Source organism: Pristiophorus japonicus, chromosome 18, assembly GCF_044704955.1.
Source record: "Pristiophorus japonicus isolate sPriJap1 chromosome 18, sPriJap1.hap1, whole genome shotgun sequence".
Lineage (NCBI taxonomy): Eukaryota > Metazoa > Chordata > Chondrichthyes > Pristiophoridae > Pristiophorus > Pristiophorus japonicus.
The window spans coordinates 104,148,049-104,171,373 of record NC_091994.1 but is presented as its reverse complement, the minus strand read 5'-3'; the positions used below and the strand labels follow the sequence as shown (position 1 = coordinate 104,171,373).

Here is a 23,325-nt window from a genome sequence, read left to right as displayed (position 1 = left end):
AAGGGTGGTGAGTACAAGGCCATTAACACCTTATTGGTGCTGCGGGGGTGATCATCATTTCCATTCATGCTGCTTCAAAGAATACATTTGCAAGGGCTGTGGAACAATGGGACACCTCCAATGGATGTGCAGTTGAGCTGCAAACCCTGCTAATCCTGCAAACCACCATGTTGCAGAGGAGAACAGATCCACAATGGATCATGACGAACCAGAGCCTCAGACCGAGGAGGCAGAGGTATATGGGGTGCACATATTTACTACAAAGTGTCCCCCGATAATGCTGAAGGTTGAATTAAATGGACTCCTGGTGTCCATGGAGCTGGACATGGGCGCATGCCAGTCCATAATGAGCAAAAAGACTTTCGATAAGTTGTGGTGCAGCAAGGCCTCAAGGCCAATTCTGACTCCCATTCGTACTAAATTGAGAACGTATACAAGGGAACTGATTCCCATAATTGGCAGTGCTACCGTAAAGGTCTCCTACGATGGAGCGGTGCAGGAGTTACCACTCTGGGTGGTACCAGGCGATGGCCCCACGGTGTTCAACAGGAGCTGGCTGGGAAAGATACGCTGGAACTGGGACGACGTCCGAGCGCTTTCGTCCGTCGACGACACCTCATGTGCCCAGGTCCTAAACAAGTTCCCCTCGCTGTTCGAACCAGGCAGCGGGAAGTTTCAAGGAGCAAAAGTGCAGATCCATTTGATTCCGGGGGCGCGACCCATCCATCACAAGGCGAGAGCAGTACCTTACATGATGAAAGAGAGGGTGAAGATCGAGCTGGACAGACTGCAGCCAGAGGACATCATTTCGCCGATCGAATTCAATGAGTGGGCCAGTCCGATTGTTCCAGTCCTCAAGGGGGACGACACCATCAGAATCTGTGGTGATTACAAAGTAACTATGAATCGTCCCTCACTGCAGGATCAATACCCGCTACCGAAGGCAGACGACCTATTTGCGACGCTGGCGGGAGGGAAAACGTTCATGAAGCTGGACTTGACCTCGGCCTACATGACGCAGGAGCTGGAGGAATCATCGAAAGGCCTCACCTGCATCAACACGCACAAAGGTTTCTTCATTTACAACAGATGCCCATTTGGGATTCGATCGGCCGCGGCGATATTCCAGAGGAACATGGAAAGCTTGCTGATGTCACTCCCGCGCACCGTGGTCTTCCAGGACAATATCTTGGTTACAGGTCGGGACACCGTCGCGCACCTGCAGAACCTGGAGGAGATTCATAGTTGGCTTAATTGTGTGGGGCTCAGGCTAAAACACTCGAAGTGCGTTTTCCTGGCACCTGAAGTGGAGTTCCTGGGGAGAAGAATTGCGGCAGACGGCATCAGGCCCACCGATTCAAAGACGGAGGCAATCGAGATCGCACTGAGGCAACAGAACGTGACGGAGCTGCAGTCGTTTCTAGGACTCCTGAACTATTTTGGTAACTTCTTACCGGGTCTCAGCACATTGTTAGAACCCTTGCACTCTTTACTGCGTAAAGGCAATGAATGGGTATGGGGTAAAAGCCAAGAAAATGCCTTTGAGAAAGCTAGGAAGCTGTTATGTTCAAACAAATTGCTTGTGTTGTATGATCCATGTAAACGTTTGGTACTAGCATGTGATGATTCATCATACAGGGTCGAGTGTGTATTGCAACAAGCTAATGAATCTGGGAAATTGCAATCGGTTGCTTATGCATCCAGAAGTCTGTCTAAGGCCGAGAGGGCCTGCAGTATGATCGAAAAAGAAGTGTTAGCGTATGTTTACAGGATAAAGAAAATGCATCAATATCTGTTCGGGCTCAAATTTGAATTGGAAACCGACCATAAGCCACTGATATACCTCTTTTCTGAAAGCAAGGGGATAAATACAAATGCATCGGCCCGCATCCAGAGATGGGAGCTCATGTTGTCCGCATACAACCAAGCCATCCGCCACAGGCCAGGCACAGAAAACTGCCGATGCTCTCAGTAGGCTGCCATTGCACAGCCCGCAGATTTAATCATGGTAATGGAAATACTCGAGAGTGAGCAATCACCTGTTACCGCCCGACAGATTAGAACCTGGACAAGCCAGGACCTCTTACATTCCTTAGTAAAAAACTGTGTGCTCCAAGGGAGTTGGTCTAGTGTCCCGTTAGAGATGCAGGAAGAAATAAAGCCGTCCCAGCGGTGCAAAGATGAAATGTCTATACAGGCAGACTGCCTCCTGTGGGGTAATCGGGTAGTGGTGCCAAAAAAGGGCAGGGACACTTTCATTAGTGATCTCCACAGCACCCACCCAGGCATTGCAATGATGAAAGCGATAGCCAGATCCCACATGTGGTGGCCTGGTATCGATGCAGACTTAGAGTCTTGCATGCACAAATGTAATACGTGTTCACAGTTAAGCAATGCACCCAGGGAGGCGCCATTAAGTTTATGGTCCTGGCCCTCCAAACCGTGGTCCAGGGTCCATGCTGACTATGCAGGCCCATTCTTGGGAAAAATGTTCTCAGTGATTGTAGATGCGTACTCCAAATGGATTGAATGTGCGATAAAGTTGGCAAGCACGTCCACTGCCACCATTGAAAGCCTACGGGCCATGTTTGCCACGCACGGCCTGCCTGATGTCCATGTAAGTGACAATGGGTCGTGCTTTACCAGTGCCGAGTTCAAGGAGTTCATGACCCGTAATGTGATCAAACATGTCACATCTGCCCCGTTTAAACCAGTATCCAACGGTCAGGCAGAATGAAGTTCAACAGAGCTTGAAAAGAGTAACTGAAGGCTCACTGCAGACTCGCTTATCCTGCTCAGTTACCGCACAAGACCCCACTCGCTCACTGGGGTCCCTCCCGCTGAACGGGCTCATGAAAAAGGCACTTAAGACAAGGCTCTCGTTAGTCCACCCTAATCTACACGAACGGATAGAGAGCAGGCGGCTTCAACAGAATACATATCATGATCGCACAAATGTGTCACACGAAATTGAGATAAATAATCCTGTATTTGTGTTGAACTACGGGCAAGGTCCGAAGTGGCTTCCTGGCACTGTTTTGGCCAAAGAGGGGAATAGGGTGTTTGTGGTCAAACTCTTAAATGGACTCACCTGCAGGAAACACTTGGACCAAACCAAACTCAGATTTACGGACTATCCAGAACAACCCACAATAGACTCCACCTTTTTCAACCCTCCAACACACACAGAAGTGGCAACCGACCCAGCGCTTGACCACGAAGCAGAACCCATCACCTGCAGCAGCCCAGCAGGACTCACCACCCCCAGCGGCCCAGCCAGGCCAGCTGCGCAGGAGCCCAGCGAGGGCCCAACAAATGACTCACCAAAACCAGCATTTGCACCGAGACGATCAACCAGGGAAAGAAAGGCCCCAGATCATAAGAACATAAGAATTAGGAACAGGAGTAGGCCATCTAGCCCCTCGAGCCTGCTCCGCCATTCAATGGCTGATCTGGTCGTGGACTCAGCTCCACTTACCCACCCTCTCCCCGTAACCCTTAATTCCCTTATTGCTTAAAAATCTATCTATCTTTGACTTGAAAACATTCAATGAGCCAGCCTCAACTGCTTCCCTGGGCAGAGAATTCCACAGATTCACAACCCTCTGGGAGAAGAAATTCTTTCTCAACTCGGTTTTAAATTGGCTCCTCCGTATTTTGAGGCTGTGCCCCCTAGTTCTAGTCTCCCCGACCAGTGGAAACAACCTCTCTGCCTCTATCTTGTCTATCCCTTTCATGATTTTAAATGTTTCTATAAGATCACCCCTCATCCTTCTGAACTCCAAGGAGTAAAGACCCAGTCTACTCAATCTATCATCATAAGGTAACCCCCTCATTTCTGGAGTCAGCCTAGTGAATCATCTCTGTACCCCTTCCAAAGCTAGTATATCCTTCCTTAAGTAAGGTGACCAAAACTGTACGCAGTACTCCAGGTGCGGCCTTACCAATACCTTATACAGTTGCAGCAGGACCTCCCTGCTTTTGTACTCCATCCCTTTTGCAATGAAGGCCAACATTCCATTTGCCTTCCTGATTACCTGCTGCACCTGCTAACTAACCTTTTGGGATTCATGCACAAGGACCCCCAGGTCCCTCTGCACCACAGCATGTTGTAATTTCTCCCCATTCAAATAATATTCCCTTTTACTGTTTTTTTTCCCAAGGTGGATGACCTCACACTTTCCGACATTGTATTCCATCTGCCAAACCTTAGCCCATTCGCTTAACCTATCCAAATCTCCTTGCAGCCTCTCTGAGTCCTCTACACAACCCGCTTTCCCACTAATCTTAGTGTCATCTGCAAATTTTGTTGCACTACACTCTGTCCCCTCTTCGAGGTCATCTATGTATATTGTAAACAGTTGTGGTCCCAGTACTGATCCCTATGGCACACCACTAACCACTGATTTCCAACCCGAAAAGGACCCATTTATCCCGACTCTCTGCTTTCTGTTCGCCAGCCAATTCTCTATCCATGCTAATACATTTCCTCTGACTCCGCGTACCTTTATCTTCTGCAGTAACCTTTTGTGTGGCACCTTATCGAATGCCTTTTGGAAATCTAAATACACCACATCCATCGGTACACCTCTATCCACCATGCTCGTTATATCCTCAAAGATCGACTCACATTGTTATTGGTTACATTATTGACTTGGGGGGGGGGGGGAGTGTTGTTATGTATGTAAACCTGTAAATACCATGTCTAACCACCAGAAGGCTTATCCCCTGGAGTCCCAAGGGATCTCACAATCCCTGGGAGCACCTATATATAAGAAGGCCTCACAGGCTGGAGAGGCATTCTGAGATCTGTATGGTTACACCTTACTTTGAGCTGGCAGTATCTAGTTTGACTCTTTATTCAAGACATAACACAAACCACTCTGCTGAAAACCCGGCAATGGAAGGAGAATCCAGGCCCTGAAGTCTTAACAGTTGCAATTATCAGTGAATAGATGCTATAATTGGCAAACATACTGTAACTTATTTATCTAAATGGGTTGTAGCACAGTGACTTATATCAATTTTGATCAACTGCACTTCTTGTTAAGTGAAAAAGAGGAACTGGAGGAAATCCTTATTAGTCATGAAATTGTGTTAGGGAAATTGATGGGATTGAAGGCCGATAAATCCCCAGAGCCTGATAGGCTGCATCCCAGAGTTCTTAAGGAAGCGGCCCTCGAAATAGTGGATGCATTGGTGGTCATTTTCCAACATTCTATTGACTCTGGATCAGTTACTATGGACTGGAGGGTAGCTAATGTAACACAACTCTTTAAAAAAGGAGGAAAAGAGAAAGCAGGGAATTATAGACCGGTTAGCCTGACATCGGTGGTGGGGAAAATGTTGGAATCAATTATTAAAGGTAGAATAGCAGCGCATTTGGAAAGCAGTGGCAGGATCAGTCCAAATCAGCATGGATTTATGAAAGGGAAATCGTGCTTGACAAATCTTCTAGAATTTTTTGAGGATGTAACTAGTAGCGTGGACAAGGGAGAACCAGTGGATGTGGTGTAGTTGGACTTTCAAAAGGCTTTTAACAAGGTCCCACACAAGAGATTAGTGTGCAAAATTAAAGCACATGGTATTGGGGGTAATGTATTGACGTGGATAGAGAACTGGTTGGCAGACAGGAAGCAGAGAGTCGGAATAAACGGGCTCTTTTCAGAATGACACGTAGTGACCAGTGGGGTGCCGCAGGGTTCAGTGCTGGGACCCCAGCTATTTACAATATACATCAATGATTTAGATGAAGGAATTGAATGTTATATCTCCAAGTTTGCAGATGGCATTAAACTGGGTGGCGGTGTAAGCTGTGAGGAGGATACTAAGAGGCTGCAGGGTGACTTGGACAGGTTAGATGAGTGGACAAATGCATGGCAGATGCAATATAATGTGGATAAATGTGAGGTTATCCACTTTGGTGGCAAAAACAGGAAGACAGAATATTATCTGAATGGTGACAGATTAGGAAAAGGGGAGGTGCAACGAGACCTGGGTGTCATAGTACATCAGTCATTGAAGTTTGGCATGCAGGTACAGCAGGTGGTGAAGAAGGCAAATAGCATGTTGGCCTTCATAGCTAGAGGATTTGAGTATAGAAGCAGGGAGGTCTTACTGCAGTTGTACAGAGCCTTGGTGAGGCCACACCTGGAATATTGTGTTCAGTTTTGGTCTCCTAATCTGAGCAAGGACGTTCTTGCTATTGAGGGAGTACAGCGAAGGTTCACCAGATTGATTCCCGGGATGGCAGGACTGACATATGAGGAGAGACTGGATCAACTGGGCTTGTATCCACTGGAGTTTAGAAGAATGAAAGGGGATCTCATGGAAACATATAAAATTCTGACGGGATTGGACAGGTTAGAGGCAAGAAGAATGTTCCCGTTGCTGGGGTGTTCCAGAACCAGGGGTCACAAGGGATAAGCCATTTAGGACTGAGATGAAGAGTAACTTCTTCACTCAGAGAGTGGTTAACCTGTGGAATTCTCTACCGCAGAAAGTTGTTGAGGCCAGTTTGTTAGATATATTCAAAAGGAAGTTAGATATGGTCCTTATGGCCAAAGGGATCAGGAGATATGGAGGGAAAGCAGGAAAGGGGTACCGAGGTTCAATGATCAGCCATGATCTTATTGAATGGTGGTGCAGGCTCGAAGGGTCGAATGGCCTGCTCCTACACCTAATTTCTATGTTTCTATGTTTCTATCCTCTATAGTTTTTGAACTTGAGTTTATGATGAAGAGCTTTACGTAAGAAGTTGATGGGATCCCTATAAAGCCCCCTGGCTTATATAGCAGTGCAATAAAATAAGAAGATGGAAGAATTTCAGCCACCAACTTAGTTTATACATCTTTCTTCACTTTGATGTCCAAGTTAGCACAAAAGATCAACAAAACTGTTCTACCAAATTAATTCAAATAATCCACTTGAATTACATCCTACAGTGGTATATCAGAAACAATCGCAATCTACAAGTGTCATTAAATCCAACCAGCACTGAACCTTGGTAAAATTTCACAATTAGATTCATGCCCCACATAGTTTGTTCGTGTATTTGCCTCATAGAATAACAGCACTAAAAGAATCCATCAACAGTGATTAAGAACAAATATAATTCAGGTGAAATGGGGATTTTGGAGAGGAGGTGGGTGGGGTGGCTTGACCCATCCACCTCCACGGAGGTGTGTGGGGGGCCTGACCCATCCACGTCCATGGCACGAACCTGGTATTGCAGTACTTCCAGGAACGGTGCAGTGGCTCTAGGCCTTTTGGCTAAGAGCATTGGCGCAGAGTGATCCTTGATGTGTGCAAGGTGACCTCTGGCGTTTGTGATTTGACAAAGAATTGGAAAGATTGGCTACGAATTAAAAAAAAAAAAATATCTGGGGTAATGCCTCAATAGTTAAGCAAATGTCTCTTTGTGTGAAATTACCTTATCTATAGCTGAGATGTTGCCATGATCATCTGATGTTTCACTCGACCAATGATCAGACTGTTAACTTCAGACAAAAATAATTGAGGACATTGAGAAACTGATGAACTGAGAGAAAATGAATCAATTGAAAGATTGATTCATGTCAGCGCCATTGATCCTGACAGACTGGTACTGTTTACCTTTCTTATTATTGGAAGACTAGTTAAAGCCATTTAAAATAACATTGACTGAGTTGTTTGTGCATGTGTAGTTAAGAGTGAGAAAGTAATTAGACCTGGGTAAATTATTAATCAAAGGTCATGTAAATGTACTTTTTGAGTTTAGGATTACAAACTTTCATTAACATTTCATTTGGGTCTTGTTGATGATAAACTATCAAGTGAAATGAAACATTTGGTTCTTCCTGTAAACCTGTGAAGCGAAGGCAGCCGCCTGTTACACATTAGAAATTGCTGAACTTAACCAGCCACCTTCAATTGCATGCCACATTAAAATTCTGGATTGTTGTTTAAATTATTTTATGTTATTTAGACCTGTCATTCTGGGGAAATATGCAGCCCTGAATGACACAAAGCCCAGAAGATGCAGCATTTACAGTGTCAGCTGTGGCTCAGTGGGCAGCACCCTTGTCTCTGAGTTGGAAGGTTGTGGTTCAAATCCCACTCCAGACACTTGAGCATATAAATCTAGGCTGATGTTCCAGTGTAGTACTGAGGGAGTGCTGCACTGTCAGAGGTGCTGTCTTTCGGAGAAGACTTTAAACCACTCAGGTGGACGTAAAAGATCCCATGACACTGTTTCGAAGAAGAGCAGAGGGGGGAGTTATCCCTGGTGTCCTGTCCAATATTTATCCCTCAATCAACATCACTAAAAAACAGATTATCTGCTCATTGTCACATGGCTGTTTGTGGGAGTTTACTGTGTGCAAATTGGCTGCTGCATTTCCTGCATTACAACAGTGACTGTACTTCATTGGCTGTAAAGCGCTTTGAGATGTCAGTGGTCATGAAAGGTGCTATATACATTAAAGTATTTCTTTTAGCATTAGTTCTCCTGTTCCATAGTGTATAGGCGTAACAACTGAAAATTTGAGGGGTAATATGGCCATAGAATCATAGAAAGTTACGGCAGAATGAGTCCATTCGGCCCATCGTGCCTGTTCCTGCCGAAAAGAGCTATCTAGCCTAATCCCACGTTACAGATCTTGGTCTGTAACCCTGTAGGTTACGGCACTTCAAGTGCGTGTCCAAGTACTTTTAAATGCGATGCGGGTTTCTTTGTTTGACAAAGGTTATTTCCTCCTTCTAACCCCCACCCCATCCAAATTCTTGGAATTTTTCCTAATGTTAACTGTGATGGATCCTGGGATCTGTCTGCTTTAATTCATAGTAAATTCTATATTTTGTCCTGTTATGCAAATGTGTAACTTGGCCTTGATGCTGGAATGTTTGAAGCAGACGCCAGGGCTTCAATGATTGCTAGAAATTCCTTTGTCCCAGCTAGCGAGCTGGCTGACAAACTCTTTCTGGGAGTACTGCATCTTAATGCCCAATTTGAAATGGCCTGTAAACTGCGTTGTTATAAAGAAGCATTTGGTTTCTGAATTAAACTTGTATTATAAACATACAATAATATAATTTTAGTGTGGAATTCTATTAAAATTTTGCAACTAGATTTTTACTGTGTTTGAAACAAATTTTAAAACCAATTTTATTCAACAACAACCTGTATTTATATAGCGCCTTTAGCGTAGTAAAACATCCCAAGGCGCTTCACAGGATTAGTATAAAACAAAAAATTTGACACTGAGCCACATAAGGAGAAATTAGGTTAGGTTACCAAAAGCTTGGTCAAAGAGGTAGATTTTAAGGAGCATCTTAAAGGAGGAAAGAGAGGTAGAGAAGCGGAGAGGTTTAGGCAGGGAGTTCCAGAGCTTAGGGCCTAGGCAATACAAAGCATGGCCGCCAATGATTGAGCGATTATAATCAGGGATGCTCAAGAGGGCAGAATTAGAGGAGTACAGATATCTTGGGGGGTTGTGGGGCTGGAGGAGATTAAAGAGATAGAGAGGGGCGAGGCCATAGAGGGATTGGAAGACAAGGATGAGAATTTTGAAATCGAGGCGTTGCTTAACCGGAAGCCGATATAGGTCAGCGAGCAGGGGGTGTGATGGGTGAATGGGACGGTGCGAGTTAGAACACAGGCAGCCAAGTTTTAGATGACCTCAAGTCTACGTAGGGTAGAATGTGGGAGGCCAGCCAGAAGTGCGTTGGAGTCGTCAAGTCTGGAGGTAACAAAAGCATGGATGAGGGTTTCAGCAGCAGATGAGCTGAGGCTGGGGCAGAGACGGGCGAATGTTACAGAGGTGGAAATCGGCGGTCTTAGTTATGCCGCGGATATGAGGTTGGAAGCTCATTTCAGGGTCAAATATGACATCAAGGTTGTGAACAGTGTGGTTCAGCCTCAGACAGATGTTAGGGAGAGGGATGGACCCTATTTTGCAATGAATTGCTGTGTATTTTCTACCCTTCCTTTTTCCCAGCACTTTTTTTTACCACAAACTGTTCCTATCTGAGAGGATGGCTGGGCATCCCGCTCCCAGCCATTTGACTATCCTGCTCTCTAATCAACACCAAACAGGTGCATGGCAGTGACCCTATACGAGACTCTCCAATGTTCACTCTCTCTGCATGGCACGTTTTAATGGTATTAACAAATGCAGCTCACTTTAAAGTGAACAAAAGTAATTAAAACTTATATTAATCATTTTGTGCCTTCCTGATTTTTAATTTTTCTACCCTGGTATTTGAACTCTCTGCTACAGTGAACATTGCTTTGATGAGGCTCGTCAGTCCTCTTTTATAATAATGAAATCCTCATTTACAACTTCTCTTTTCCCAAGATAACAAGCTCAGTTCCCTTAACGTCTGCACATAACTTAGATTTCTGACACCTGCAATCTGTTCGTCCCTCAAGGACAGCAATATCCTTCCTGTGGTTAGGTCACCTGGACCATTCACAGGTCTCAAGAAGGAGTCTGAGCAATAATTTTGATTCGTACTTCATTCTCTGATACTATCTTTCCTATTACTGCCAACACTAGGCTGGTGATTTGATAGGTTTATTCATCATAACTCACAGGCACATTCCTTGATTAACATGATGTGTGACTGTTGAATTTAACACGTTTTGGTTTCTTGCTCCTATATTAATTATTTTACACTTATCAAAAGTGAAGTGCACTTGCCACCTATTGCCCCATTTACTTAAAAGATTCAAATCCTTCTTAACTGTTCCACATGCTGTTTTAATCATCTATAAGTGTAAAGATTTTGCGAAGGATACCTTTGTCTAACTCATTAATATATGCATTCAAAATACCATGGATCCCAAGACTAACCCCTGTGATATCCTCTTTGCAAATTAAAACATTTCTATTTATTACTACCCTCAGTTTCCTGTTATTAAGCGCATTTATTCATTGTCAAACCCCTTATTTTATGATACCTTCATAGCCATTAATTGTCAATGCAGAAGCTTGTCAGAAGTTTTCTGAAAATTCAAGTATACAATATTAACCACATTACCATAGTCTAACATCTCACGAATATCTTTGAAAAACCACATCAAATTAGTAGAACATAACCTCTTCCTCCAGAAACCTTGCTGACTGTCCTATAATAAGTTATGCTTTACCAACTGTTCATTTTGAAGATTTTCCCTCTGACTGATGTTAAACTTACTACTTTATAATTCCCATGCATATCTCGTACACTTCTTTAAATAATGGCCACTTTTTAATCCTTGGACACCTCTCCCAAACTTACAAGTATGTCAGATAGTCACTAATTTCAGGATCGCATCTCCTTTAAATCTTGTGGGTTGATGTTAATGATTATTTGCATAATCTCCAGCTTCTCCTCTGCTTTTTGGGGTACATCCGATTTCGGACTTGGGCATCATTCCTACTTCTACCTCAGTAAAGATGCTGGTGAAATAATTCTACTGAGCACAAATTCCCTCTATCACTTTAAGCTCCAAACAAAATGCTATCCAATGCTGTTCATCAACAACAACTTGCATTTACATAGCGTCTTTAACAGAATAAAACATCACAAGGCACTTCATAGGTGCGTAATAAGATGGAAAAAAAATGACACTGTGCCAAAGAAGGTGACCAAAAGCTTGGTCAAAGAGGTAGGTTTTAAAGAAAGAAAGACTTGCATTTATATAGCACCTTTTATGACTACCAGATGTCTCAAAGTGCTTTACAGCCAATGAAGTACTTTTGGAGTGTGATCACTGTGTGGGAAACGTAGCAACCAATTTGTGCACAGCAAGCTCCCACAAACAACAATCTGATAATGACCAGGTAATCTGTTTTTAATGATGTTGATTGAGGGATAAATATTGGCCAGGACATCAGAGTTAATTCCCCTGCTCTTCTTCAAAATAGTGCCGTGGGATCTTTTACGCCCATCTGAGAGAGCAGACGGGACCTCGGTTTAACATCTCATCCAAAAGACAGCACTTCCAACAGTGCAGCGTTCCCTCAGTACTGCACTGGAATGCCAGCTTAGATTTATGTGTTCAAGTCTCTGGAGTGGGACTTGAACCCACAACCTTCTGATTCAGAGGCGAGTGAGGCACGGGAGCATCTTAACAGACGAGCGAGGCGGAGAGATTTAGGAAGGGAATTCCAGAGCTTCGGGCCTAGACAGCTGAAGGCATGGCTGCCAATGGGGTTCCGATCCATAAACCAGTCATACTACAAAATCTAGCTATTAAACACTGGGTTTAACATCACTTATTCTAGTTTTCAACATGAAGGCACAATTTAAAAAACATGCATGGTTTTCATTTTCAAAATCTCTCATATACAGTAGATCACACATTATTGCAGGAAAAACACACATGACAGTTTAATGGTTAGAGGTAATTTTATTCAGGAAACCACTTGCAAAATCATTTTTCTTGAATCTGAAAGCAATTTGAATGGTTAAATTCCTTTCATTGTTCAGTCAGCTTTGTTTTGGTGTGCCAGTCTAATTCTGTATAACTTGCGTGAGACAATATTTTTGTCAGTTGATTAAAGGATAGAATCATAGAATGATACCGCACAGAAATGGGATATGCAGTCCGTGAAGTCTGCTGGTGTGTTTCTCCACATCAACCATGTAGTCTAAACCATTCTCCTGTTCACTCCCCATACACTTTACAATTCCTCTTTCCAAAGCAATTATCATAGAATCATACAATAGTACTGCACAGAAGGAGGTCATTCGTCCCATCAAGTCTGCGCCCGCTCTTTCGAAGAGCAATCCAGTTAGCCCCACTCCCCGGTGCTTTTCCCCATATTCCTGCAATTTTTTCTCCTTCTAGTATTTATCCAATTCCCTTTTGAAAGCTATATTATCTAATTCCCTTTGAAAACTACTTATGGACGTTGCGTCAATATTGTATTGAGGCATAGAAATTCACATTCCAGTTTCTGTGTTCAGAATTAGTTTCTAACCTCACCGTTAATTCTTTTTGTGATTATCTTAAATTTGTGCCCTCTCATTACTGTCTCACTGACCAAAGGAAACAATCTCATAACCCTTCATATGACAAGGTACATTAGCACAGTGGGTATGTTACTGGACTAATAATCCAGTGATCTGGATGAATTAGTCAGAGACATGAGTTCAAATCCCACCACAGCAGCTGGGGAATTTAAATTCATTTATTTAAATACATCCGGTATCAGTAATGGTAACACTGTATTCACGAATGCCCTTTAAGAAAGGAAACCGTCTGGCCTATACGTGACTCCAGACTCATAGCAATGTGGTTGACTCTTAACTGTCCTCTGATATGGCCTAGCGACCCACTCAGTTGTACAAAACTGCTATGGCACATCACATGGACTGGGATGGGCAATAACTGCTGGCCTTGCCAGTGACGTCCACATCTTGTGAATGAATAAAAAAAGGATCCTTTTGCCTTTTTATGACCCTAAGTACTTGCACAGCCACCTTTAATGACCTGTGTACCTGCACACCAGGGTCCTTCTGCACCTTTACTCCATTTAAAATTTTATAATTTAAGGTACTCTTTCCTCCTCTATTCTTACTTCCAAAATTGCTTCACATTTCTCTCTATAGAACCACATCTGCCAACTATCTGCCGACCTTGCTAGACTATCTAGGTCCTGTGGCAGCCTTTCCCACTATCACAATTTCCCATCATCAGGATTTGATGACAGAAAAGTCAACGCATTAAAATTAACTTGTATTTCATCTCTGGATCTTGGATTGCTGTAGTTTTGGGAACAGGGTAGTTGAAATAACTCTGACACTAGAGTATTTAGCTAACAATCTTTACCCTTTTTTCAGTGTTCTTCCCTGCTCCCCTGCTGGTGTTGACACTTCATGAGGGGAGATTGAGTAGATTGAGCCTCTACTCTCTGGAGTTTAGAAGAATGAGCGGTGATCTCATTGAAACATGCAAGGTGCTGAGGGGGATTGACAGAATAGAGGCTGAGAGGTTGTTTCCCCGGGCTGGAGAGTCTAGAACTCGGGGTATAGTCTCAGGATGAGGGGTCAGCCAGTTAGGACTGAGATGAGGTGGAATTTCTTCACTCAGAGGGTTGTAAATCTTTGAAATTCTCTACCCCAAAGTGCTGTGGATATTGAATTGTTGAGTATATTCAAGGCTGAGATTGATAGATTTTTGAGCTCATAGAAACATAGAAACATAGAAACATAGAAAATAGGTGCAGGAGTAGGCCATTCGGCCCTTCTAGCCTGCACCGCCATTCAATGAGTTCATGGCTGAACATGCAACTTCAGTACCCCATTCCTGCTTTCTCACCATATCCCTTGATCCCCCTAGTAGTAAGGACTTCATCTAACTCCTTTTTAAATATATTTAGTGAATTGGCCTCAACAACTTTCTGTGGTAGAGAATTCCACAGGTTCACCACTCTCTGGGTGAAGAAATTCCTCCTCATCTCGGTCCTAAATGGCTTTCCCCTTATCCTTAGACTGTGTCCCCTAGTTCTGGACTTCCCCAACATTGGGAACATTCTTCCTGCATCTAACCTGTCTAAACCCGTCAGAATTTTAAACGTTTCTATGAGGTCCCCTCTCATTCTTCTGAACTCCAGTGAATACAAGCTCAGTTGATCCAGTCTTTCTTGATAGGTCAGTCCCGCCATCCCGGGAATCAGTCTGGTGAACCTTCGCTGCACTCCCTCAATAGCAAGAATGTCCTTCCTCAGGTTAGGAGACCAAAACTGTACACAATACTCCAGGTGTGGCCTCACCAAGGCCCTGTACAATTGTAGCAACACCTCCCTGCCCTTGTACTCAAATCCCCTCGCTATGAAGGCCAACATGCCATTTGCTTTCTTAACCGCCTGCTGTACCTGCATGCTAACCTTCAATGACTGATGTACCATGACACCCAGGTCTCTTTGCACCTCCCCTTTTCCTAATCTGTCACCATTCAGATAATAGTCTGTCTCTCTGTTTTTACCACCAAAGTGGATAACCTCACATTTATCCACATTATACTTCATCTGCCATGCATTTGCCCACTCACCTAACCTATCCAAGTCACTCTGCAGCCTCATAGAATCCTCCTTGCAGCTCACACTGCCACCCAACTTAGTGTCATCCGCAAATTTGGAGATACTACATTTAATCCCCTCGTCTAAATCATTAATGTACAGTGTAAACAGCTGGGGCCCCAGCACAGAACCTTGCGGTACCCCACTAGTCACTGCCTGCCATTCTGAAAAGTCCCCATTTACTCCTACTCTTTGCTTCCTGTCGGACAACCAGTTCTCAATCCATGTCAGCACACTACCCCCAATCCCATGTGCTTTAACTTTGCACATTAATCTCTTGTGTGAGACCTTGTCGAAAGCCTTCTGAAAATCTAAATATACCACATCAACTGGTTCTCCCTTGTCCACTCTACTGGAAACATCCTCAAAAAATTCCAGAAGATTTGTCAAGCATGATTTCCCTTTCACAAATCCATGCTGACTTGGACCTATCATATTACCTCTTTCCAAATGCACTGCTATGACATCCTTAATAATTGATTCCATCATTTTACCCACTACCGATGTCAGGCTGACCGGTCTGTAATTCCCTGTTTTCTCTCTCCCTCCTTTTTTAAAAAGTGGGGTTACATTGGCTACCCTCCACTCCATAGGAACTGATCCAGAGTCAATGGAATGTTGGAAAAGTGGTCAAAGATCAACCATGATCTTATTGAATGGCACATCAGGCTCAAAGGGCCATATGACCTAATCCTGCTGCCAATGAGTATGTTCTTATGAGGTACAGTTCCATTGTATCTCATCCAAGTGTTCATTTGTAAGTTTTTTTTTTAATTCGTAGCCAATCGTTCCAATTCTTTGTCAAATCACAAACGCCAGAGGTCACCTTGCACATGCCAAGGATCACTCTGCGCCAATGCTCTTAGCCAAAAGGCCTAGAGCCACTGCACCGTTCCTGGAAGTACTGCAATACCAGGTTCGTGCCATGGAGGTGGATGGGTCAGGTCCCCCACACACCTCCGTGGAGGTGGATGGGTCAACCCTCCCCACCCACCTCCTGTTTCCAAAAATGCAAGCATATACCTTCCTGACCACGGAGAAACCACCCGGAGGTCATGGTGGCTGGTCAGAAACGGTACTACACTTGATCTTAGCCAAAAGGCCGAGAAGTAAGTTAATATAGCAAATATCAGCAGACAATTTGACTGTGGATTACATCACACCCATGCTCATGCTCAATCATGTTCACACACACATTTTACAGTCAGGTTGTGCGATGGATCAGCAGGAACTCTGCTAGATTTTTTTCTCTTCCCTGGCCCTGGAACGCTGAAGCCAATTGTAATGTTTTGGCATAAATTAGCATAGACTGGAATTGAACCTGGAATATTGAGTCTGTGTGGTTTAGTATCACATCACATGATGCACCTGCACACTGAGCCATCAGAGGAGCTGTTGAATTGCACCCTTAGTCAAAGGCATAGCCTTTTCTTGATGACTTGCAGATCATAATTTAGCACTTTTCCAAGGTGACTTAAACACTGATTTACTCACTTTTGAAGGTGGGGGAGTGCAGACCCCTGTGGCCTCCACAATGTTTACGCTTATGCTTTTTATTCCTGAAACTGCAAGGTAGTTAATCTTGATTCTATTGATTGTTCAACCTTGCCTAAGGGGATAGCTTTGACATGGTATTTTGGCTTTATACCATGAATTCCTCACAATTGTTAAATGTAGGATAAAACTCTATAAAATGCTTTAACGATCAGGGCTACAGTTGCTGGGAAATATTTTTCAAAGTCATATACTGGAATCATTTTACAAAAAAAAGATTGGAAGCATTTGAATACCCAAGTTGCAAATTATGTCCTGTATATTAAATCATACAATTCCAGGCTATGTTTTTAGACTATAAAACTGAAAGTCAAAGACTGAGGGTATTATTGCATACAACAAGCCTCACATCTCTAACTCAAAGGGCAGCAGCTTATATTATAGCTTGAGAACTACAATTAATTTTGTTATACACATGGATTTATTAAATGGAGAACCCTTGCCTGTTTTTGCACAGGATTAGTGGCATTAATAGGCAATAATTTTTTCTATTATGCAATGTTGCTTACTGAAGTTTTTAGCCTACTTGTATCAGACGGAAGAGAACAGCGAAAATCTGCATTTATGGACAATCAAATAACATGTCCCAGTTCAAACATATAATAGTAATTATTATTATCATACATGAATTATACATTATCACAAATAAACAATAGTGAACTGAAACTGGAAAAGTGGGTTAGTCACTGGTCTTTCACTCTGGGACCCAAGTTCAAATTTACCCAGTGTCATCCGTGGCTCAGTGGTAATACTCTTGCCTCGGAGTCAAAAGGTTGTGGGTTCAGGGCTTACTCCAAAGATGTGAGCACATAATCTATGCTGCCTGTCAGAGGTGCTGTCTTTCAGTTGAGATGTTAATCCAAAAGCCTGTAAAAGATCCCATGACACTGTTCGAAGAAGTGCATGGGAGTTCTCCTTGATGTTCTGGCCAATGTTTATCCCTCTCGGGTGGATGTAAACGATCCCATGGCACTATCTTGAAGAAGAGCAGGGGAGTTATTCCCAGTGTCCTGGGGCCAATATTTATTCCTCAATTAACATCATTAAAGCAGATTATCTGGTCATTAACACATTACTGTTTGTGGGAGCTTGCTGTGCGCAAATTGGCTGCCGTGTTTCCTACATTACAACAGTGATTATACTTCATTGGCTGTAAAGCGCTTTGGAACATTCTGACATTGTGACATTTTTTCCAATTGAATATTGGGAAGACCGAAGCCATTGTTTCCGGTCCCCGCCACAAAATCCGTTCCCTAGCCACTGACTGCATCCCTCTCCCTAACATCTGTCTGAGACTGAACCAGACTGCTCGCAACCTTGGTGTCATATTTGACCCTGAAGTGAGCTTCTGACCACATATCCGCGGCATATCTAAGACCGCCTATTTCTACCTCCGGAACATCATCCGCCTCCACCCTTGCCTCAGCTCATCGCTGCTGAAACCCTCATTCATGCCTTTGCTATCTCTAGACTTGACTATTCCAATGCACTCTTGGCTGGCCTCCCACATTCTACCCTACATTAGCTTGAGGTCATCCAAAACTCAGCTGCCCGTGTCCTAACTCGCACCAAGTCCCATTCACCCATCACGCTTGTGCTCTCTGACCTTCATTGGCTCCCGATTAAACAATGCCTCGATCTCAAAATTCGTCCATGGCCTCGCCCTTCCCTATCTCTGTAATCTCCTCCCGCCCCACAACGCCGCTCCGCACCTCCCACCCCCACCCCCGCGCGAGATATCTGCACTCTTCTAATTCTGCCCCTCTTGAGCATTCATGATAATAATCGTCTGGCCGTGCCTTCTGTTATGTATCGATGCTTGGGGTCACCAGACACCAGGGGGCACCACTGTCGGAGGTCATCGAGCTGTACGCGGCGCATGCGCGGTCACTGGTATATAAGAGCGGGTACTATGTCATGCGGGTACTTTGAGCAAATAAAGTTGGATCAGGTTTACACTTGAGGCTGTTTACAGTAACAAGACTCTTGAGTCATTACATTTGGCAACGAGGTAACTTAAGAACCTTCGCATGTACAATAAGACTATTGAAATTCTGGAGAGATTCGCGGAGGGCGAGGATTGGGCGGATTTTATCGACCGCCTGGATCAGTATTTTGTGGCCAACAAAATGGGAAGAGGCTGACGCAGTTAGGCGCAGGGCGGTTTTCCTCACTGTTTGTGGTCCGAAAATTTATGGCCTTATGAAGAATCTTCTCTCGCCTTTACGTCCAACGGACAAAGAGTACGAGGATTTGTGTACTTTGGTGCATGACCATCTTAAGCCAAAAGAGGGGATCATCGTTTCCACTATCGCATGTTCGCGCTGAGGGCCAGAATGTGTCGGGATTCGTTGCCAACCTACGACGTTTTGCTGAGCCGTGTAAATTCGGGAACGTGTTGTGTAAAGTCTTTACACAATACCACAAATCCACACGAGGCACATTCTATGGACAAGGTCACTCTGTGACCTGCACCTTTATTCACAGCACCAAGAAGTGATGACCCTGCGTGGGACCTCCCTTTATATACCTGGATGACCAGGTGAGGAGTGTCTCCCACAAGTTCACCCCTGTGGTCAAAGTATGCATTCCTCAGGAATATACAGTATTGCAGTATTGTTACATGAAGGTTACATACATGACATCACCTTCCCCCCAACGTCACATTGGGATCACAGGTTAAGTCTTTTGGGTGGTCTGCGCTCCCTCGTGGAGTGCTGCAGTTGGGGCTCTGGTTGTTGAGCCTTGGCCTGCATCTCTGTCCCCTGCGGTGATTCCGGCCTGTCCGGGCTGACCGCAGGGACTGTGCATACTGCTGAATGTTCTTGTTACTCGTTCCCTGGCGGTGGTGTGAATACCATCTCATGATCTTCCTCAGGTTCCTCAGAGTCCATGCTGAACCTTTTTTTTACTTGGTCCAGATGCTTGCGGCATATCTGCCCATTGTTAAGTTTAACCATGATGACCCTATTCCCCTCTTTGTCTATTACAGTACCTTCAAGCCATTTGGGCCCCAAAGCACGATTGAGAACGAATACGGGGTCACCAATTTCTATACATCTTCCACTTAAATTACGGTCATGGTACTCATTTTGGGACTGGCCTTGCCTTCAACAATGTGGGACAAGACAGGATAAATGAGGGACAGCCGAGTTTTGAGTGTACGTTTCATAAGGAGCTCCGCGGGCGGGACCCCCGTGAGCGAGTGCGGTCGGGACCTATAGGCCAGCAGGAGGCGCGATAGGCGGCATTGAAGGGAGGGACCTTGAATCCTGAGCATGCCTTGTTTTATGATTTGGACCTCACGTTACGCCTGGCCATTGGAGGCTGGCTTGAACGGTGCTGTCCTGACATGAACTCCCGGAATTCGTAGCTAGTGAAACATGGGCCATTATCACTAACAAGGATGTCCGGCAAACCGTGGGTCGCAAAGACCGCACATAGATACTCTCCACAGTGGTGGATGTCGTGCACGAATTCAAAATGATGCACTCGATCCATTTCGAGTACGCATCAACCACGCATCAGAAACATTTTCCCCATGAACGGGCCCGCGTAGTCTACGTGAATGCGTGTCCATGGCCTGGTGGGCCAGGGCCACGGGTTGAGCGGGGCTTCCCTGGGGGCATTTCCCAGCTGAGCACACGTCGTGCACCTGCGAACAGTGTTCCAGGTCTGAATCAATTCCCGACCACCAAACGTGTGACCGGGCAATGGCCTTCATCAGCACGATGCCTGGGTGCTCGCTGTGGAGTTCCCTGATGAAAGCTTCCCTGTCCCTCTGGGGCATGACTACCCGGCTGCCCCATAGTAGGCAGTCGGCTTGGATGGAGAGCTCATCCATCCGCCTGTGAAACGGTCTGACCTCCTCAGGGCATGCTCCGTGTGCGGGCGCCCAATTCCCAGTCAGGACACATTTCTTAATCAAAGATAGGAGGGGATCTCTGTTGGTCCAGATTTTGATCCGGCGGGCTGTGATGGGGGAGCCTGCGCTGTCAAAGGCATCTACGGCCATGACGATCTCAGCGCTTTGCTCCGCTGTCCCCTCAGTGGTGGCCAGTGGAAGCCTGCTGAGCGCGTCAGCGCAATTTTCAGTGCCCGGTCGGCGCCGGATGGTGTAGTCATACGCAGCCAGCGTGAGAGCCCATCGCTGTATGCGAGCTGACGCTTTGGCATTGACAGCCTTGCTGTCTGACAACAGGGATGTTAACGGCTTGTGGTCCATTTCTAATTCGAACCTCCTGCCAAAAAGGTACTGGTGCATCTTTTTCACCCCATAGACACATACGAGTGCTTCCTTCTCAACCATCCCATATCCACGTTCTGCTTGAGAGAGCAACCTAGAGGCATAAGCCACAGGTTGGAGTTGCCCCTCAGCATTGCAACACGCACCCAACCCCATAGGACGATGCATCACATGTCAGAACCAATTTCTTACAGGGGTTGTACAGGGTCAACAACTTATTTGAACAGAGTAGGTTACGCGCCCGATTGAAAGCCCGTTCTTGACAGTCCCCCCAAAACCAATCGCAACCCTTACGCAGGAGCACGTGTAGCGGCTCCAACAATGTGCTTAAGTTCGGCAGAAAGTTCCCGAAATAGTTCAAGAGTCCCAGAAATGAACGCAACTCCGATGTGTTGCAGGGTCTGGGCGCGCGTCGAATCGCCTCTGTTTTGGATTCGGTAGGCCGAATCCCGTCTGCAGTAACCCCCCTGCCCAGAAACGTGACTTCGGGATCCAAAAACACACATTTAGGCTTCTTGAGTCGCAGGCCTACCCGGTCCAGTCGGCGTAACACCTCTTCCAGGTTGTGGAGGTATTCCTCGGTGTCCCGACCCGTGATGAGGATATCGTCCTGGAATACGATCGTTCCAGGAATGGATTTGAGCAGGCTTTCCATGTTTCTTTGAAAGATCGTGGCCGCTGATCGAATGCCAAACGGGCACCTGTTGTAAACAAACAGTCCCTTGTGCGTGGTGATTGCGGTCAGTAGTTTGGATTCGTCGGCCAGTTTTTGGGTCATGTAGGCTGAAGTGAGGTCCAACTTGGTGAACAGCTTGCCACCTGCCAGAATGGCAAAAAGATCCTCCGCTCTCGGAAGCGGGTATTGGTCTTGTAGGGACACCCGGTTGATAGTGGCCTTGTAGTCGCCACAGATCCTGACCGAGCCATCCGCTTTTAGGATGGGAACAATGGGGCTCACCCAGTCGCTGAATTCAACGGGCGAGATGATGCCCTCTCTCAGCAAACGGTCCAATTCGCTTTCAATTTTCTCCCGCATCACATACGGCACAGCTCTGGCTTTGTAGTGCACTGGTCTGGGGTCCGGGGTGATGCGAATCACTACTTTGGTACCTTTGAACATCCCGACGCCTGGTTGGAATAGCGACTCAAATTGCTGTAGGACCTGTGAGCATGAACTTCACTCCACAGATGACACAGCGTGCACATCCCCCCCATTTCCAGTTCATCTCAGCTAACCAGCTCCTCCCCAACAGTGCGGGACCATTGCCCGGGACAATCCAGAGCGGCAGCCGGTTCACTGATCCATTGTGTGTGATAGCCATACATTGCACTGCCTAGCACTGAAATGATTTCTCTGGTGTACGTCCGTAATTGAGTCTCAATACTTTCTAGTTTGGGTCTGCTGGCTTTGAGTGGCCATAGCTTTTCGAATTGTTGAACGCTCATGAGTGACTGGCTGGCCCCCGTGTCAAGCTCCATGCATACCGGGATGCCGTTTAATAGGACCTTCATCATCATAGGTGGCGTTTTGGTATATGAGCTGTGAATGTTTGCCACATGAACCCGCTGAACTTCAGCGTCCATTGATTTGCCCCACGCGTCATCCTGCCTCGCAGACCCCTCTTCTGGTCCATCCGGCTCGTAAATTAGCCTGGTTGCAGGCTTCCTACTCGTTCTAGCTAAATGGCCAGTGAGGTTACAATTTCTGCAAGCGAACTGTTGAAATCTGCAAGTCCTGGCAGCATGTCTGCTCCCACACCTCCAGCATGAACTGAGGTTCCCATTGTTGTGAACAAAAGAGCTGTTACCAGACATTCCTCGCTGATTGTCCCTTTGACTGCTCTTGAGCACCCTGTTAGTGGGTGTCAATGGCTCCATCCCAGAACGCATTGTCCACTGGGATGGCATAAATGTCCGTTCAGCCTGCCATTGTCTGTGTTGAAAACCTGTTCTGGGGTCTATTGCTGCCTGGGGTGTGTTGAATTGCCCTTGCCTGCCTGCTGGGCTCTGAGTCGCGTTTATGATATTGATCCTCTGATCCATCGCCACGTTGGAGTCAGAGTTGCGCGCATATATTATCTTGGTTTCCTCCTCCCCCGCCATAAAAGTCTGAGCCAGCAACGCCACCGCTTCCAAGGTCAAGTCCTTGGTCTCGATTAACTTTCTGAAAATCCCGGCATGACCGATGCCCTCAATAAAGAAATCCCTTAGCATTTCCCCCCTGCAGGCATCTGTGAACTTACAGAGACTGGCCAAGCGCCGGAGGTCCGCAACGAAGTCCGGTATGCGCTGTCCTTCCCGACGTCGGTGGGTACAAAATCTGTGTTGGGCCATATGTATGTTGCTCGCTGGTTTGAGGTGCTCACTGATTCGCTTGCTGGACTCCGGCTTCTCAGGTGCTAGCAGGTCTTTCATGAGCGCGTAAGTCTTAGATCCACAGCTGGTCAGTAGATGAGCCCTTCGCTTGTCGGCCGC

The 23,325-nt window shown here is 45.5% G+C and overlaps 1 protein-coding gene and 1 pseudogene across 4 annotated transcripts in view; both read right to left on the bottom strand.

Annotated features, from left to right (window-relative positions):
- c18h1orf159 (chromosome 18 C1orf159 homolog) overlaps positions 1-23,325 on the bottom strand; it is a 69,789-nt gene that overhangs the window by 41,510 nt on the left and 4,954 nt on the right. The gene's annotated exons all lie outside the window — the stretch shown is intronic.
- Positions 15,930-16,164, bottom strand: LOC139229424 (U2 spliceosomal RNA; annotated as a pseudogene).